The sequence below is a fragment of the Eptesicus fuscus genome, chromosome 18 (assembly GCF_027574615.1).
Source record: "Eptesicus fuscus isolate TK198812 chromosome 18, DD_ASM_mEF_20220401, whole genome shotgun sequence".
Lineage (NCBI taxonomy): Eukaryota > Metazoa > Chordata > Mammalia > Chiroptera > Vespertilionidae > Eptesicus > Eptesicus fuscus.
This window is the reverse complement of record NC_072490.1, coordinates 26,386,290-26,400,990: the sequence shown is the minus strand read 5'-3', so window position 1 is coordinate 26,400,990 and position 14,701 is coordinate 26,386,290. Positions and strand designations below refer to the sequence as shown.

At 45.3% G+C, this 14,701-nt stretch overlaps 1 non-coding gene across 1 annotated transcript; it reads left to right on the top strand.

The window, feature by feature from the left end:
* Positions 1 to 4,244: 4,244 nt before the first annotated feature.
* On the top strand, positions 4,245 to 4,316 carry TRNAC-GCA (transfer RNA cysteine (anticodon GCA)). Its single transcript has one exon. It is a non-coding gene; the product is annotated as a tRNA-Cys (tRNA).
* The last annotated feature ends 10,385 nt before the right edge of the window (positions 4,317 to 14,701 follow it).

The following is a 14,701-nucleotide window of genomic DNA, read 5'->3' as shown; positions in this document are numbered from 1 at the left end:
CTGCCTGCCTGATTGCCCCTAACTGCTTCTGCCTGCCAGCCTGATCACCCCCTAACCACTCCCCTGCCAGCCTGATTGACACCTAACTGCTCTGCTGCCAGCCCAATTGCCCCTAACTGCCCTCCTTTGCTGGCCTGGTCCCCCCCAACTGCCCTCCCCTGCAGGCCTGGGTCCCCCCCAACTGCCCTCCTCTGACGGCCCTGTCACCCCTAACTGCCCTTCCCTGCTGGCCTGATTGCCCACAACTGCCCTCCTCTGCCGGCCATCTTGTGGCAGCCATCTTGTGTCCACATGGGGGCAGCCCTCTTTGACCACAGGGGGCAGCCATGTTGTGTGTTGGAGTGACTGTCAATTTGCATATTACTCTTTTATTAGATAGGATTGTTATAATTGTTCTTTTTTATTATTAATAATAGTTGTTAATCTCTTACTGTGCCTAGTTTAGAAATTAAATTTTATGATAGATAGGTATGTACAGGAAAAAACACAGTATATGTAGGAGTTGGTACTGTCCTGGTTTAAGACATCCACTGGGGGTCTTGGAACTTATCTCCCATGGATAAGGGGGGAAATCCTACACTTATTTTTTCCAGAATGAATTTAAGGCAACAGATATCCATTGAGAGCCAGTGATGAGCTCAGTTACTGAAGCCTTGGCTAAGGGAAGCACAACAGGAATCCAGTCATCCACATGCTACTGATGCTGCCATTTGTGGAAAACCTGATGATTTTTACTTGAAACTGCTTGATGCAAGACATGATGGACAGGAGAGGCTTTGGGTATTGGAAAGTCTGAGCAGGGTTTCTTGGCTCAGAGAACTTCGTTCTCAGGAGACCTGCATGTTTCCATAGTAAACCTCTTCTAAGATTCGTAATGCCCAGACTCCTCACAGGCAGCATTCTCTCTAATTATTAGCTCCCCTAAAGCATTGCAGGTTTTTAGAACCAGAATGTTGAGAGAGGGATAGACTATTAAAAACAAGCTCATTTCACTGGGGGTTATAGCTCAGGGGAGAGCATTTGTCTGTAGATCAAGAGGTCTCTGGTTCAAATCCTGGTGCCCCCAATACAGTCCTGTTTTTGCGTCCAAAGGCTATGGATTAAATTTGATTTTATTTTCTGTAGCTCATGACTGGCTGAATAATAATGTCCCATGTGTTTATGCTAGGCATCAGTCTAGGTTCTTTATATTAATGATCTCCTCTACTTCTTTTTTTATAAAAATTTTTTTATTGATTTCAGAGAGGAAGGAAGAGGGACAAAGAGAAACATCAATGATGAGAGAGAACCACTGATCGGCCGCCTCCTGCATGCCCCCCACTGGGGATCAAGCCCGCAACCCAGGGATGGGAACCAAACCCAGGACCCCTCAGTCTGCAGGCCGACACTCTCTCCACTGATCCAAACCAGCCAGGGCTCTCCTCTGCTTCTTGCCACAATTTTACAAGATACCTGCTATCTCCATTTTAAATGAGGAGACTGAGGCTTGGAGATGCTCAGGAATGGCTCAAGGTCAAAAAGCTACAAACAGCAGGTCCAGGATTTGAACCCAGAGCACACACATACTCTCATTGACTTCATTAACCTACTTATGCTTTTTTTGGGCTAGTGATGAAAGCTTTGTGACAAAATTCCACTTAGCAATGCTCCCAAGGTGCTAAGACTGCCCATTGAGTTGTGAACTTTTTGGCTGCTCCCTCAATTTGCAGTGCCTTGGAGAGAGTCATGGAATAGAGTCTATTCACAGAACACAGTTAGGGATAAACATGAACTGGCTTGAAGATTAGAGAACTGCATTCATTTCCTGTACTTACCCTTGAAGTTCTGTTACCACCCTACCATCCCCCTTCATTTCCTGCAGCCCAGGACCCTAATACTTTGGGTGTCTTTATTTATGACCAGAGATCAGACTTTAGTCTATAGTCTAACTCTTGCCCACAACAGACGCATTGCTGTGTCTTTAGATCAGCTTGGGCAACATATATTGAGCACCTACTATGTGCCAGAACTGTGCAAAGTGTGAGCCCAGAGGTGATAAGACACAGCTCCTGGCCTCCATGCGCTCTCAACCAGGAAATAGGCCTGCAAAGTAAAAAAAAATCAGAGTGATGTGATCTGTACGGGGCTGTGCCAGCTTCAGGAAGGCAAAGGAGGAGGAATTACTCCTGCCTATGGGAGGAGAGGTTATGGGAGACTTCTGAGAGGAACTGATGACTCAGGATTTCAGAGATGAACAATATCTCAGTGGAGGGAGGGTGGAGTGGAGACGGGGTGTGGAGAGTGGTGGTTCCGTTCCAGGCAGAGGAAACGTCCTGGCCAGAGGCTGGAGACAGGCAGATGCAGTTGGAAGCAGCTGGGGCACAAAATGTGATGTGGGGCGGGTCAGAAGACGAAGCTGAGCTGGAGCCGAAGAGGCAGATGGGGATTCAGATGTGAAGAGCTTTGCATGTTGTGCTAAGAGACTTGGAGTGTTTCATGAAGGCATGCAAAGGGGAGTGACCTGGACAGACTTGGTTTTACAACAGGCTGTTCCTGAATGGATATGAGGGGTGGAGGCCTGGATGCCTTTTAGGAGGTGGTGGTCCTGTGACTACAGGGGTGGGATGACATCAAAGGTAACATCAACAGGACTCAGGGACGGACTGTAACTGGGGAAGGCAGGGTGGGAGAAGCCCAGAACTGTGTTGAGTGTTTCGGCCAAATGATTGAGTACACAGTGGTGTCACCAACCAAGATAGGAAGGAGGCTGATGCGATGGTTAAGTACTCAGGGCCAGCATTCACCCTGAGTGTGCACTGGGATCCCGGCCCCACCACCTCCTAGCTGTGTGACCACCCTGTGCCTCAGTTTCCTTACCTGCAAAATCAGTAGGCTAACAACAATACCTTTCGTATGAGGTCTTGGTGATGATTCCTGGGAAGTTGTGGGTAGACCTTTTAGTACCATGCCTGGCACACAGCAAGTGTCCAGTAAATGGAAGCTGTTATTATCACAACAAAGCAAAGTGGGAGGAGATGCAGGTTTGGGCAGGAAGATGACAAGTTTTGGGGGGGCATACTGGGTTTGATATCTGAGATTCCGGTAAGGCCCCAGAGTGGAGAAGCTGGGAATGGGCGTCTCGGGGCTTCAGAGAGCGTGTAAGTTGGAGCCCTGGTTGCTGTTCGCTCCTCGGTCCCCTAGGAGCTGACAGGCCTCATCAGACAATTTGTTGAATGAGAGAGCTTTCCTTGACCTTTCTTCTCAATCGTGGGTGTACACAAGATTAAAAATCCTCTGGGAATGGGATTAGAGGAGTTCAAAGGTGAATTTTGAACTTTAGAACATCCAGTTTTGTTGGTTTGTTATTGTTTTGTTAACTGTAAAATGAGACAGTTTATCCTGGATGAGGTCTCTTTTGAAAATCTGATGAAAACACACACACTATACAGTACATGCACATCTATTTATATGAAATATGTTGTCATTATATATGTGCATGTTTTATTATGTATATGTATTCATGTATTCATTATTTCATCAAATGACTTATAACAAACGATCAAGTTGGCATTATTTTCCTGATTTTACAAAAGAGGGAAGTGTGGTTGGGAGAGGTTTGATATGTGCCCAAATGCACCAAGTGGTAGAGCCAGAATGGGAACTCAATCTGTCTGACTCTAATCATAAGTCTGGAGGGAATAAAAGAGAAGCAACAAATTAAAAGATCATGGAATGTCATTTATGGGTTCTGACAAGATCAGAAATTATCCTATAGAATGAAGAGCTAATATGCTAATTAGACCGGATGGCGGAACAACCTTCCCGATGACCTTCCAGGCGAAGCCCGGGCTGCGGGGGCCGAGCCCATTGCACGAATTTCGTGCATCAGGCCTCTAGTATACAATATTTGCCTATCATTTCAGAGTTGTGCATGAACCTCTGAAGTCCATTTGTGGATACCCAGGTAAGATTGCCTCCATGTCCAATACTTGGTGGTGGCCCACAATATTTAAAACATGCATCGATGTACTCAGAGATTTATGGGCAGTAGGTGGTGTATTTTAAAAGCTGGAGAATTAGGCTGAGCATGCAGCACTGTGCTTTAGGTGCTGGGATAAGAGTGAGCACACAGGCTCTGGGAAAACCAGTGGGAATTGAGATGAATTTAAATCCGGGAGGACTCTCAACCATAAAGGAGGTACTTAGGAAGTATGATGCAACTCATAAAAGTAGAATTAAGTGTTTATAGGCTACCTGTCATGTCAGGGGGTATAGCTCAGTGGTAGAGCATTTGACTGCAGATCAAGAGGTCCCTGGTTCAAATCCAGGTGCCCCCTAGGTGTTTATTTTTATTCCTCTGGGCAGCTTCATTAAAAGACTGGATCTAGGGTGAGGCCAGCCAGGTGCCTAGGGCTCAGAATTTAAAACGTGCTCATCGTCAGTTTCATGCAAGCACTGTGGCTCATTATTCACCTCATAGTAGAGCTCACATTCACATAAACTCACCTTTCCTTCAACATACACACACACAACACAGTCACACACGCAGAGACATTTACACCCACACCCACACCCACACACCAGCTGTCCCTCAACGACATACACACACAGACCGCACACTATCACACAGACACACCAACAGACAAAAATTCACACCCATACACACCTGTGCTTTCTCATGTGTACTCTTATTCTCCTTTCCTGTATATTCAATCTTATTAACCAGACCTTTTCTATTTTCCTTTCTTCAAATGTTTTATCTCCTAATAAGTTTAAATTTCAGAAGCATTGTAAAGATAGTGCAGAGAGGTCCTGTGCACGCTTCATTCAGCTTCCCCTAATGTGAACATCTGGCATAATCATGGCATATTTATAAAAACTATGACATAAACATCGGTGCCACACTGTTAAGCAAGTCATAGACTTCATTCAGAGTTCACCAATTTTTCTACTGATGTCTCTTTTCTGTTCCAGGATTCAGTCCAGGATTCTGTGTTGCATTGAGTCATAATATGTCCTTTGTCTCCTTCAGTCTCTGAGAGTTTCTCATTCTTGTTTGTTTTGTGTGTGTGTATGTGTTAGTTAATAATCTGAACGCTTTTCATTTTATTATTTATATTTTTTAAAATTTATCTTTATTGTTGAAAGAATTAGAGATGTTCCCCTTTCTCCCCCATTGATCCCTTCTACCCCCACTTCTACCCCCTCTTCCAGGCCTTCCCCACACTATTGTCTGTGTCCATGGGTTATGCATATCAGATAAATGCACATAAGTTCTTTGAACACTTTTGAAAAGTCCTTGTCAGATACTTTGTAGAGTGTCCTGACTTTGGGTTTATCTGGTGTTTTCTCATGGTTATGGACTGAGTTTATGATTTTTGGCGAAAATATCACAAAGGTGCTGTGCCCTCATTTTTGCATCTTATTGGGGGTGGCAGAAAAATACTGCAGCAATCCAAGAGTCTGCTACATTGTAAAAAATTTAAGGGTCTAGTGTCTGAGACTCATCAGGATATGCCTTCTAAAGTGGGGGATGCCACAGAACAAAACACATCACTTGGTAGGCGCCTGTGGGTTTTGGTGGCAGTGTATCTGGATGTGCTTGTTTTATTTCTTCACTAGATAACAGTAACCCATAAGAGTGCCAGGTTTTGTGGGTCCCAGAGCAAGAAAAGGGTTTGTACTCAGTCCAGGCCTTGGGGAAAGCTGTTCCTCCACCTGGGTATTGTGACTTAGTAAAAAATATAAGTGGCAACTCCAGCTTTAATTCCCCTTTTCTTTGTTTCCATGGCACATTAAATTTACTTCTCTTTTATGTTATTACTAGAGGCCTGGTGCACGAAATTCGTGCACGGGGGCGGGGTGGTGGTGTCCCTCAGCCCAGCCTGCACCCTCTCCAATCTGGGACCCCTCGAGGGATGTCCGACTGCCCGTTTAGACCCGAACGGGCAGTCGGACATCCCTCTCACAATCCAGGACTGCTGGCTCCCAACTGCTCGCCTGCCTGCCTTCCTGATTGCCCCTAACCACTTCTGCCTGCCAGCCTGATCACCCCCTAACCACTCCCCTGCCAGCCTGATCGATGCCTAACTTTTCCCCTGCCAGCCTGTTTGCCCCCAACTTCTCTCCTCTGCTGGCCTGGTCATCCCTAACTGCCCTCCCCTGCAGGGTTGATCGCCCCCAACTGCCCTCCCTTGCAGGCCTGGTCCCTCCCAACTGCCCTCCCCTGCTTTCCTGATCACCCACAACTGCCCTCCCTTGCACGCCTGGTCCCTCCCAACTGCCCTCCCCTGCCGGCCATTTTGTGGTGGCCATCTTGTGTCCACATGGGGGCAGGATCTTTGACCACATGGGGGCAGCCATCTTGTGTGTTGGAGTGATGGTCAATCTGCATATTACTCTTTTATTAGATAGGATAGAGGCCTGGTGCACAGGTGGGGGCCAGCTGGTTTGCCCTGAAGGATGTCCCAGATCAGGGTGGGGGTTCCCTTGGGGTGTGGGGCAGCCTGGACGAGGGGCCTGTGGTGGTTTGCAGGCCAGCCACACCCCCCAGTGGCCCAAGCGGAGGCCCTGGTATCTGGAATTTATTTATCTTCTACAATTGAAACTTTGTAGCCTGGAGTGGAGCCAAGCCTCCTGCTTGCTCCCTGGCGGCAGCCATTTCTGTTGGAATTTATGTATCTTCTATAATTGAAACTTTGTAGCCTGGAGTGGAGGCCTGGGCCCGCCAGGGTGTGTGAAAAGCTTGGCTTCCTCCATTGCCAGGGAAACCCAAGCCTCCCTCCTGCTCTCTGTGTCTGCAGCCATCTTGGTTTGGGTTAATTTGCATACTCACTCTGATTGGCTGGTGAGTGTGGCTGGTGGGCGTGGCTTGTGGGTGTAGCAGAGTGATGGTTAATTTGCATATTACTCTTTTATTAGCTAGGAGGATATGTTGTATTGCAATCATTTATGTCTGTTAGGTTAATCTTGGCTATACAGTGACAACAACCCTGAAATATCAGGAGCTTATCACAATCAAGATTTGTATTTTAGCCCAGCTGGCATGGCTCAGTGGTTGAACGTCGACCTATGAATAAGACAGCGGTTGGCAAACCGCGGCTCGTGAGCCACATGCAGCTCTTTGGCCCCTTGAGTGTGTGTTTTTTTTTTAAATTTAATAAATCTTTATTGTTCAGATTATTACAATTGTTTCTCCTTTTTTCCCCCCCATATCTCCCCTCCACCCAGTTCCCACCCCCCCCCTCTGCCCTTACCTCTCCACCGCTGTCCTCATCCATAGGTGTATGATTTTTGTCCAGTCTCTTCCTGTACCCCCCACACAGACACCCCTTTCCCCATGAGAATTATCAATCCACTCCCATTCTATGCCCCTGATTCTATTATATTCACTAGTTTATTCTGTTCCTCAGATTTTTAATTCACTTGACTTTTAGATTCACTTGTTGATAGATATGTATTTGTTGTTCATAATTTTTATCTTTACTTTTTTCTTATTTTTCCTCTTTTTAAAGAATACCTTTCAGCATTTCATATAATACTGGTTTGGTGGTGATGAACTCCTTTAGCTTTTTCTTATCTGTGAAGCTCTTTATCTGCCCTTCAATTCTGAATGATAACTTTGCTGGGTAGAGTAATCTTGGTTATAGGTTCTTGCTATTCATCACTTTGAATATTTCTTGCCACTCCCATCTGGCATGCATGGTTTCTGTTGAGAAATCAGCTGATAATCATATGGGTGCTCCCTTGTAGGTAACTAACTGTTTTTCTCTTGCTGCTTTCAAGATTCTCTCTTTGTCTTTTGCCCTTGACATTTTAATTATGATATGTCTTGGTGTGGTCCTCTTTGGATTCCTCTTGTTTGGGGTTCTCTGTGCTTCCTGCCACTTGTAAGTCTATTTCTTTCATCAGGTGGGGGAAGTTTTAGGTCATTATTTCTTCAAATAGGTTTTCAGTGTCTTGCTCTCTCTCTTCTTCTGGCACCCCCATAATTCTGATGTTGGTACGCTTGAAGTTGTCCCAGAGGCTCCTTACACTATCTTCAACTTTCTGAATTCTCTTCTCTTCTTGCTTCTCTGGAGGAGTGTCCTTGGCCTCTTTGTATTCCAAATCTTTGACTTGATTCTTGTGTTCCTCTAGTCTGCTGTTGGGTCTCTGTATAATATTTTTTATTTCAGTCAGTGTATGTTTAATTTCTAGTTGGTCCTTTTCATATTTTTGAGGGTCTCATTAAATGTATCGGCTTTTTCCATGAAATTCTTGAAAAACCTTATAACCGTGGTTTTGAACTCTATGTCCATTAGTTTGTTCTCCTCCATTTCTTTTGTTTGTGATCTGTTTCCTTGTCTCCTCATTTTCGCTGCTTCCCTGAGTTGGTAGGGTAGCTTTGTGTACTAGGTGTCCTATTGGTTCAATGGGTCAGCCTTCCAGTTACCTGAGGTGGACACTCTTGGTGCACCCCTTTGTGGACTGTGTGTACAGCCTTGTTGTAGTTAAGTCTTGATTGTTGTTGGTGTCACTGGGAGGAATTGACCTCCAGGCCAATTGGCTCTGAGGACCCGCTGTGTCTATAACGGAAGAATTGCTGTGCTGGAGACACGTTTATGGGGCAGGACTTGTTCCAGTAGGGCTTTGGTGCTCACTGAATCTGCCTCTTGAATGTGTCCCTTATGAGAGTGGTTGAAATCTGGTGTTGTCTCACACCAACCACTAGATACACTAGTTTCTGGATCTCCAATGGGGTGCAGGTCAGCTACTGTCTGAGGCCACCCAGCAGGAGCTACAGCAAGAACTACAGTTTTCTCCTTTTTGCTTGGGGTTTGGCGGTTTTGGAGCAGTCTGACTGGAGCTGCAGTTTATTTGGTTAAGCTTCCACAGAACAGGCCATTTATATGCAAAAGCCACTGTGTGGAGCCTGGGCGGGTTTGTAGAATGTGTGGGGCGGGGTCTCAGGGCATCACTAGGCTAGGGCGTGGCAAACGGCGATGGCTGCCATCAGCCGTCTCTGCCTTTCTGCGTTTCCAAGTCCCCACATCCCGCGCTCCAGCGCAGTAAACAATGATTTCTGGGTGCACTTCTGCAAAAAAGTCACTCTCACTTTCCGACCTGATGGCCTACAGTCCAGCTTCTCCCCGTAGGCGTCCGGGTCCCCCGCGTGTCCCCAGAAACTGGATTTCAGAGTGATCGGGAGCTTGTTTCCCTTTGGGTTGAAAAAAAGCCGTGCACCCAGTAGCCCGCCACCAGCCCGATTCGCGTGCCTCCGTACCTCAGCTTTTCAGCCTTTGTGCTCCTTTCTCTTTCCTTCTTAGTTGTAAAACTTCCACTCAGCCAGCTTTCCCGTGGTTCTGGGTGGTAGACGTTTTGTCTTTTAGTTGTAGTTTTGAAATTGTTGTGCGAGGCGGCAGTTTAGTTGTTTACCTTTGCTGCCATCTTGGTTCTCCCGTCTGGCCCCTTAAGTGTTCTAATGCTACTTCTTCAAAATAGACTTGCCTAGGCCGAAAACCGACTTCTGTACATGGGCCACGAAGTTTCAATTGCACTGTACGTGCGCGCCTGCACGTGGATTTTGTGGAAGAGCCACACTCAAGGGGCCAAAGAGCACGTGTGGCTCATGAGCTGTGGTTTGCAGACCACTGAACTAAGAGGTCACAGTTTGATTCTGGTCAGGGCACATGCCAAGGCTGTGGATTCGATCCCCAGTGGGGGGCATGCGGGAGGCAGCCAATCAATGATTTTCTCTCATTGTTGATGTTTCTATCTCTCTCTCTCTCCCTTTCCCCTCCTCTCTGAAATCAATAAAACGATGTTTTAAGAAATGGGAGGGAAAAAAGTATCAGGCATATCTTAGGCAGCCTCTCAGATACTCTTGGCCTTGACTATTTCTGAGGTCCTTGGCCAACTCTTCTACCCTGGCTGCCACTGGGGTAACCAAGGATGTATAGATTCTATCAGCTTCACCCAGGCTCCCCCTGCCGTCCCTTCCCTCCTGCCTATGTGTCCTACTGGCTGCCACTTGTGTTCTACTCTTGGCTTTGGTCTTGCTTTTGAGGTGTGAGAGGCCATGAGACCCAGTCAGTATGCCCACAGGCAGAATCTGGAAGTGTTGAGGAGTTAATGCACCCTGGGGGAAAAACTAACATCTCCTCCTCCCTTCCTTAGGACAGATTGTCCCGGGATGCAACAGTTCCTACATCCTCTTAAGAGACAGCATTATGAGACCAAGTAATCAGTTTCAACCAGATGATGGCCAGCTTGGAAATGCACCTCTGCACTGACTACACGTCCTGTCTCTGCCTCACTCCCTTCCGCTTACTCCTGCTCCTGGGGATCAAACTTCCTGAAGAACGAATAGCACGTAAGCTTTTGCCTCAGGCTCTAGATTCTGGGTATCTAGAGAGTATAGCAGGCAGTCTGGATGCTCTGCCGATTTTCTCTTCGGCCTTTACCAGAATAGTTTACTTAGCCTGGCCAGATTCCAACTGTCAGCAGCTACATTTCTTTCCCTGATTTTCTTTTTTTTTTTTTTTTTTTCAGGGGGCGGAGTGGGGGAAAGCGGGGGCGTTAGCGGGAGAATCAGCCAGAGCTGATTCTACAACTGTTCATGGCAAGCCGGAAGTGCAGACAATGACTGACAAAGTTGCTGTTAAATACCCGAGATCCCTTACCTCTCTTCCCGGGATAAATCTGAGCCAGGATGCGTTTCATCTGGCTCCAGACTGCCCAGTAGAAGGGAGTTGGGTTGCCCTCAGTGGTAACTTTCATGACAATGCAACCTTTATTGGCTGCTTTCCTTTCATCTCAGTTCCCCTCTTCTCTTTCAGTGTGTCCTATGGTCACCAAATAAGCTACTTGAACTTGACCAAGACAACCTAAGATGTCATTTTTAAAATTATTGTAAACCTTTTGTTTCATTTAATAATATATCCTGTACATAATATTAAACATCCTAAAACTGTTTAAAATATATGGGTTTTAAGTGCTGCGTGACATTTGCCATATGGCTTATATAAAAAATATGCTGGACATTTCGGTTGTTTGCAGTATTCCTATCCAACTTTAATTAACTCAGTACTGAACAGACCTAGACAGGCGTTGTCTCTGGGGTCAGAGTTGTAAATAAATAAACCACAGATGGGTCATTTTTCATATACTAGGAAAGAAATAATCAACATAGGGAATTCCCCTGACTTCTTTTTGATGTGTTTTGAAGGTTGCCATATAGCAGGGGTTCTTTAGAAAAAAATAAAAGGAATCTTGATTATAGTCTACTTTAAAAAGAAGTAAATGGCATCCAAGATTTCATTAAACAAGGTACCATCTCTACCGTCTTTAAAAAGAAGAAGAAGAAAAAAAAAGATGGCTAAAGCTCATTATATGATACTTCGCTACCTGGTGGATTTTGTTTTACTGTGGGGGTGAATTGGGATCTTCTCTTTCTCTCTCTCTCTCTCTCTCTCTCTCTCTCTCTCTCTCTCTCTCTCTCTCTCCCCCCCCCCTCTCTCTTTTTCTCTCTCTCAGCAGGAGAACTTCTAAAGTTTTATTTTAGCTCTGTGAATGATTTGGGGCCAGTTAAATAACCTCTGTCATCTCTGGGTTCTTTTCATTTGTTTATTGGGAATAATAGTAATCCCCTTACTAAGTGTGATGCCAGGGTTATGTAATATAATGCCAGTGAGTACATAGTAGCTGCTCAATAAATGACAGCGGTTATTTCACAGTGACTTTATTTTCAATGGTGAAAGAAGTAGCGTAGAGCAGAGGGTGGAACTTAGAAATATGAAGGGGGTCGGGGGTGGAATGTGCAGTTATCTAATGAGATTCATGGAACATGAATGGTTCTCTGCTCAAAGATATTTCCTCTACACAATCTCCCTGCTGTGATGGACTTGGACCCCAAGTCCTGCATCATCCCAGCCCTTCCACCTAGCTCAGTGCTTCTCAAAGTGCACTAGGCGCATCAGCAACACCTGGGAACTGGTGAGAAATGCAGATTACCAGGTTCCTTATTTGATCTTGGAATCAGAATCTCAGTGTGGGGGGGAAGGGGGACAGTATTCTGTGTTTTAAAAGGTACTGATGCACATTAAAGTTTGAAAAACCACTGACCTAGCTAAGCCACTACATCCACTCACTGGATTCACACTTTGGTATGACTAGTCATCGCTGAGTCCGATTGCAGAAAGCGGACTGAGAAGATGATAAGGAAAAAGTGTGGGCTACCCATAATCCTGTGGTGTTCACAGATTACCCTCAGGTCACTTACAGGTTCCCTTCTCCATGAATTGAAGTGATCACGTAGCCCAGCTCAGCCTCTTAGGATCAGCAGTGTAATGGGGATCTCTTCCCAGGCCTCGGGATTTTCCCTCATTCATGTTGTTTCCCACCCAGGTCTTGGGCAGGACTCCTTGCTATACACTGTGTGGCCTGGGTTGAGGAATAATCCCAGGACACTTTGGATGTGTCACTCCTTGATGTCACTGGCCTTTTCCTTTCTTGTTCTCATGCTGCCTCACTCGGAGTTTGTTTCTGGGGAGGAGGAGTTTATATCCACTCGGGCCAGACTTCTGAGAAGAGCAGCTACCCAAAGAGCATCTTCGCATGCACAGGAGGTAGGTGACCCACCTGGGGAAGGGCCTGAGAGAGCTCAGAACTAGGTGGTCTAAGAAATGCCAGCTGATTGTGCTACCTCTCAGAATCCAGAGGTTTGATGGCAAGGCAGGAAACGGTCACTTGAGTTTATCCTATTTTAGGCCATATGCTCTGGGTGGCCCATTCTTGGTGCAGAGCCCTAAGCCAGTCAATTGCATTCTTCTCTCTACAGTAATTGATTAAGGAATGGAGTCACAACCCCAGCACAGTCAAAGGGCCTTTTCTGGTTCTTTTGGGAAAGGGCTCCTTTTTTGTTGGTTGACTTCCTGAGGCCTTGAACCTGAAAGTATGCGTGGAGTAGTCTGCTCTGAGGAATGAGCTGCTTGCACAGAGGAAGTTAGTCTGAGAATGGAGAGATACAGACCTGGTAGACACGGCGTCAGCCCCTGCAGCAAGTCACACCAGAAGCCAGACAACTCCTGGCCTTTGCAGTCATGAGACCCAGGAAACTCCCTGCTCGTCATGTTCTCTGTCACCTGCAAACAAGTGATTCCTGGTGGCTGCAGCCGGGTGGCCCCAGAGGCCCAGGAAGGCCTGGGTGCTGCTCTGCAGGCCCAAAGCCCAGCTTTCTTACACATGAAACCCCAACATCAGAATTCCAGTTGGTCTCTCCACCTGCTGTGCTGGTTTCTCTCTCTGTAAATCTGTGATAAGAAGACACACCACGCACCACCTGCAGGGGTTGTGGACTAATTAGAGAACCTGTGAAATTCTTTGTTTTTACAAAATGTTAGCAAAAGAGCACTGCACATTAATATCTCTTACTCTTGATTTTTCTGCCTTAAAAACAGACACACTTCTCAGCAAAATAAAATTTGTCTTTTCTTTATAAAAATAAAAAGGACCAATTATCTAGATTCACTTTTTAAGGTATAAACAGCTAGACTTAAAATATCCCTCTTTGTGGTGAGTGGTGGGAGGATTCAGGGCCAAACTGGCTCTCTCTTTCCTGTTTCCTCTCTTTTCTTCCCCTATTTTCCTAAATTCTTGACTTTGGGGTTTCTGGTCCTGTAAAGAAATGCAGTTATTCAGAACACTCCAACACCAGTGAGATGTTAACTTTATTTTTTATTTTTTAAAATATGTTTTTATTGCTTTTTTAGAGAAAGAGGAAGAGAGAGATAGAGAGAGAGAGAGAGAGAGAGAGAGAGAGAGAGAGAGAGAGAGAGAGAGAGAAAGATTGATGAAAAAGAAGTATCGATTGGCTCTCTCCACCAGGGAACAAGCCCCAAACTCAGGCATGTGCCCTGGCTGAGAATCAAACTGGTGACCTCTTGGTGCATGGGTCAATACTCAACCACTCAGTAACACTGGCTGGATGATATTAACTTGATTTTGTTTTAAATCTAAGTTTATCACCAACTGGTATTATTTTGAGAAAATATTCCATTGATTTATTATGGGGGAAATTAATCATATGATACCAACACTGAGAAAGAAAAGGGGTTGGAAATGTATTGGGAAGGAAGAGGAGATAGAGAGACAGAGAGGATGGGCAGAAGGGAGAAGAAGGTGATATGAACTGAGAGAGAAGCTCTACTTGGATCAACCTCTGATGATGATGTCAAGCTTTGGTTAGATAATAGAATATTGGTAGGGTTGTCAGATTTAGCAAATGAAAACACAGGACACCCAGGTGAACTTGAATTTTAGATAAATAATGAATACTTTTTTATTGTAAGTGTTGCTTGACAATCCTTCAATGTAAGAATATGGGTATTTTCCTTTTCTAGGGATGATGGGTTACTTTGCTAGCATTCTGGAACCTACAGGTGAAACTGACTCGACCTTATATCCTGAGATCAAATCCATATAGAAGTTTTACTCTAAGTTCCTGAAACTTCTGGACTCTTCCTTGTTTCAACAGTTGCCTTTAGTGGATTGAAATGCTTACATATTCTTTCCATCTGAGTAGTATGACTATTTCTCTTTTTCTGATGAAAAATTTTCAAATACACACAAAAAGTGGAATTCTAATGAACTTCCATTACTCTGTTTGAAGAGCTGTCAATGTTTTGCCGATCTTGTTTCATTTCTCCTCCTCCACCCTATCTATTTTGCAGGAGTATTTTAA